At 39.2% G+C, this 5,352-nt stretch overlaps 1 non-coding gene across 1 annotated transcript; it reads right to left on the bottom strand.

Moving 5' to 3' along the window:
• Nucleotides 1-4,806: 4,806 nt before the first annotated feature.
• LOC112708574 (small nucleolar RNA R71) lies at nt 4,807-4,910 on the bottom strand. Its single transcript, XR_003156426.1, has one exon. It is a non-coding gene; the product is annotated as a small nucleolar RNA R71 (small nucleolar RNA).
• Nucleotides 4,911-5,352: the final 442 nt, after the last annotated feature.

Raw genomic sequence — 5,352 nt, 5'->3', positions numbered from 1 at the left:
TCTATTTTTGCATGCTTTTTCATTATTCCTTCAACCCAATCCTTGCCTTCTAATCTTAAAATCACTTAACAAACATATCAATGCGTTGAATGGAATTAAAGTGAATTAAAATTAGCAATTTTAAGGCCTAAAAAGCATGTTTGCACTCTTAAGCACAAATTAAGAGCAATTCAAAAATTGATAAAATCTCCTAAATTCAACACAAGATAAAGCACAAATTGGGGTTTATCACAACACCAAACTTAATGCCGTTGCCCATCCCCGAGAAAATAGAAAGAAAGAAAGAAAAAAAGTGGTGAAGGGAGAAAGGGAAGAAAATCAAAAAGAGAGGGAGAGGGGCGTATAAGGTGGGGTAGTGTTAAGTCAGTTAAAGGCGAAAAAGAGAAAGGAAAGGAAGAAAGGGGGTAAAGAGAAGTGAGGAGGGTAGGAAGATGTAGTGGAGAGGTGTGGTGGAAGGTGAGAATAGAGGTTGTATTTATAGGAGGGGGTAAGGAGGGTAATTAGGGAAGATATATTTGATGAGGATTTGAAAAGATATGATAGGAAAATAGATTGGGGTGAGGAGTAAGGTGAATTGAAGGAGATGATTTGGGGTAAAGATATGATTTGATGTTGGAAGGGGGAGAGTGAGAGGTAGAACGGTCAAAAAGGGAGAGGGTGGGTTGATGGTGACAGTTGCAATGGTCAGCAAATTTTTTATGTTGTCAACATTTAGCGCCCTATAAGGCATGGATTTTGGTAAAAATTAAATCCCCTTATTGGCGTTAAACGCCCACCTGGCGTTTAACGCTAGCCCTTATCTTGCAATTCTGGCGTTAAACGCCCACTTGGCGTTTAGCGCCAGAACTCCTCGAATTGATTTTGCTCCAAAGTGTCATATTCTTCTTCCAGAGTTCTCCTATTCCTGTCCTAAACACTTTCCATGATCACAACAAAATTAAGCCAAGAAAAACTATAAATAAAATGAAAAAAACATGAAAATCAACTGAAAGAATAACCAAAGGATACTTAGGGTTGGGTTGATAGGGAGTTTTCACTTTACGACAGACTCCATATCTTTGTAGGAGTAAATCCAAGTGTTTATTGCAGACGTGGCTCCCTCCATCACTGATTAGTGTCCTTGGGACATCGAACCGGCTGAAAATATATTTTTGTAGGAAGCTTCACACAAATCTGGCGTCATTGGTGGGTAAAGCTACTGCTTCCACCCACTTGGACAAATAATTTATAGCCACCAGTATGTAATTATTTGATTATAATGGAGGAAAAGGTCCCACGAAGTCAATACTCCTTACATAAAATAACTCAATTGCCATAATCCCGTATTGTGGCATCTCATGATTGTAGGGGAGGTTCCCAGCTCTCTCGCATTTGTCACTATTTTGTACAAATTCCCTTGAGTCTCAAAAAAGAGTCGGCCAATAAAAACCACTGTGACGAACCTTGGTGGCTGTCCTTTCGCTACCAAAGTGGCCTCCATATCAGAACCGTGAGCACTTTTTAAATAGATAAGTTCATCCCACAAGTAGTACTTAGTATCACTCAAAAGTTTTTAACTTGCTATTTAGTGTACTCCTTGGGAATAAACTTCATGGTCTTGTAGTTTGTAATGTCTACAAACCACGAAGCTTGTTGAATCATTGATGCCAAGGCATCTTAGGCTAGTTCCACTAGCATTTTTCTGTTAGTTTTAGTTGTTTTATGCACTTTCTTGAGCTTAAAGTAACCAAGAATGGTTAAATGAATAACAAAGCAATGAACCATCCAAACAGTATGATTTTGATGCAAATTCCATGAGTTTTTAGTTATATTACTTGAATGATATGCATGGAAGAATTCTCATGAAATTTTGCAAGACTTTGATGCAGTTGTTTGGATGATTTCAGGGAAGAAGAGGCTAGGCAAGGAAGCAACAAAATCAATAAAGGAAGCTTGAATATCACATGTGGAGTTTAAGTTCCAGTTTAAGCTTAAACTAGAACTTAAACTACCAAGCCATATAATGCTGGGAAGTGGCGTTTAAGCTCCAGTTTAAGCTTAAACTGGAGCTTAAATGCCAAAATCATGAAGGCTGAGAAGAGCTGAAACTGGCGTTTAACCTCCAGTTTAATCTTAAACTGGAAGTTAAACGCCAGAAATGAGAAATGCACCAGGGAGCATTCCCACGTTTAAGCTCCAGTTTAACCTTAAACTGGAGCTTAAACGTGTTCGACTATTTTTCTACTCCAGGGTTTGCTTTCTCATTTCCACGTTTAAGCTCCAGTTTAAGGTTAAACTGGAGCTTAAACGTGTTCGACATTTCACACTCCTGGGTTGCTTTCTTCATTCCCACGTTTAAGCTCCAGTTTAAGGTTAAACTGGAGCTTAAACGTGTTCGACATTTCACCCTCCAGGAAGCATTTCCACGTTTAAGCTCCAGTTTAACCTTAAACTGGAGCTTAAACGTGTTCGACCCAATTTCTCCTCCAGGGTTGCTTTCTTCATTTCCACGTTTAAGCTTCAGTTTAACCTTAAACTGAAGCTTAAACGTGTTCGACCATTCCACACTCCGTAGTTGCTTTCTTCCATTTCCACGTTTAAGCTTCAGTTTAACCTTAAACTGAAGCTTAAACGTGTTCGACCATTCCACCCTCCAGGATTGCTTTCTTCCATTTCCACGTTTAAGCTTCAGTTTAACTTTAAACTGAAGCTTAAACTGCAACTTAAACGCCACTTATTGAAAGGGTTTCTGGGCCAAAGATATTACAGTTTAAGTTAGCATTTGAGCACAAACATTGACTTAAACATAATCTGGTATGAAACCCAATTGAATATCATGGTTTATGGGATTGGGCCTGAAGAATTGATGAGTCTGGAATTTCAATTTGTTGAGTCATGTGTCATTACTTGTTTATCACTAAGTTTGCTCAATGAATGTTACAGAATTGGATCAGCAGCCTCATCAGGATTATGGATCATAAACCCAAAGCAAAAGGAAATCAAGGAAAGGCCTCAAAGCCCAAGAAACACAACAGAAGCTCAATTTAGAAAGTGTATAAATAGGATAGAATTTAAGTTAGAAAGGACTTTTACGGGGGATTTATTTTTGCTAGTTTTGATACTTTTTGGAATTGAATTCAGAGCTATGACTCACTAAACCCCTTTCATTGGGTTAGGGAGCTCTATTGTAATTCAATGAATCAATAATAGTTTTTATCTTCTTCTTCAACCTTTTCTCTTGAATTTTGTTAGAAAGCTTCTCGATCTAATTCCATTGGTTAGTTGTCTTGGGAAAGAAACTATCCATAATTGGAATCCTTCGGAACCTTGGGAAAGGAATGGAGGATTCATGCTAGAGAAGCTTTCTCACAGTGAATTGGATTGGGGTTTGGATGGATATTGTGACATGTAATCCTACCAAATTGTGGTTCATGAAACTGTGTGGTATAATCAGTGATCGAGCATCATCTCTTCTTATGAACATTTAAACCAAGGGATTGGGAATTTGTTTGTTTTTAGAGAGAATTGGTGAGCCAAGGGATTGGGATCCAATCATATAAGATTGCCAAGCAAAATTCAATGAATGCATTGGTTGAGGAAGAGATAAAAATGTTTTGATTCGGAGATCTCAATATCTCCTAAAACCCAATGAATTCCCCATTTTTGATCTACCACTTTCTCTTTATATTCTGCAATTAAATTCATGCAATCACCCCCATCCCTTTTTAGTTTCAGCAATTTAGCTTCTCGCTCTTTAATTCATGCAATTTAACATTCCGCAATTCTCATCTAAATCTTGATTCCGCTCAACTAGAACACACTTCTAATCCGAATTGCTCATTCAACCAATCCTTGTGGGATTCGACCTCACTCTATTGTGAGTTTTTACTTGACGATAACCGGTGCACTTGCCGGAAGGAATTTTTGCCGATCGTGCAATTTCCTAAAATCGTAGTTATCAAGTTTATGGCGCCGTTGCCGGGGATTGGTTTTCGATTGACAATTCTCAAATTGGAAGTTAACTAGATTGAGCATTTTTCTTGTTTGTTAATTCAGTTCAAGTTACTTGTTGAATTTTAATTTCTGCACTCTGTTACTTGCTTTCTTTCTTTATGCCTTTAAATTCAAGCAACTAACTCACTGACCCACTAACTATTTGAATTAATTCCTCAACTGCTCTAACCATACTCTTCCATTAACCAAGAGTATTTCACTTGTTTGTTGCCTGTGTTGTGTTCTTGTATGACAGGTAGGAGAGGAGAGACATCCACTCCTCCATATACAGAACCAGAGAGGACCCTTCATAAACTTAGAAGGGAAGCAAGAGGGAAGAGAATACTGAGAGAAGAAGAATCTGAAGGAGAATCTGAGGACAATTTTGAGGAAGCTCTAGATCTCAACATGGATAGAGAAGTTCACAACCATGAGAGAGCTGATGGAAACAATGCCATTCCCGAGAGGAGGGTTCTTGGTTCATACATAAACCCAACCTCTGGGAATTGTGGTAGCAGCATTCAGAAACCACCCATTCAGGCCAACAATTTTGAACTCAAACCACAGCTAATATCACTGGTGGAGGATCATTGTTCATTTGGTGGTAGTGCTAATGAAGATCCAAACCAACATCTCACAAAATTTCTGAGAATTTGCGACACTGTGAAGTCCAATGGAGTCCAGGAAGATGCCTATAAACTGCTCTTGTTCCCATTTTCACTTAGGGACAAGGCAGCTAAGTGGCTGGAATCATTTCCAAGGGGGAGCCTAACAACCTGGGATGAGGTGGAAAGCAAGTTTCTGGCACGTTTCTACCCCCCACAAAAGGTCAACAGGCTTCGATCTGAGGTTCAGACTTTTAGACAACAAGATGGTGAAACTCTCTACGAGGCATGGGAGAGATTCAAGGATTTGACAAGGAAATGCCCACCAGACATGTTCCATGACTGGGTGCAATTGCATATTTTCTATGATGGACTTTCTTATGAATCAAGGAAGGCTGTAGACCATTCATCAGGAGGTTCATTGAACAGGAAAAAGACTGTGGAAGAAGCCATTGAAGTGATTGAGACAGTGGATGAGAATGAGTACTACTATGCTTCAGAGAGACATAACACTAAGGGAGTCATGGAGCTGAACCATGTTGATACAATTCTAGCCCAAAACAAAGTGTTTGCTAAGCAACTAGCAGAGCTCACCAGGAAATTAGGAACAAAACAAGTGGCTGCAATACACACACAAGATCAAGAGGAAGTAAGCACTGAAGGATGTGATTGGGAAGAGGCCAACTATGTGGGAAATCAACAAAGGCAACCATATGATCCACATTCCAACACTTACAACCCAGGGTGGAAAAACCACCCAAACTTTGGGTGGGGA

Source organism: Arachis hypogaea, chromosome 8, assembly GCF_003086295.3.
Source record: "Arachis hypogaea cultivar Tifrunner chromosome 8, arahy.Tifrunner.gnm2.J5K5, whole genome shotgun sequence".
NCBI lineage: Eukaryota > Viridiplantae > Streptophyta > Magnoliopsida > Fabales > Fabaceae > Arachis > Arachis hypogaea.
The sequence above is the reverse complement of the archived record's forward strand: the minus strand, read 5'-3'. Positions and strand labels throughout refer to the sequence as shown.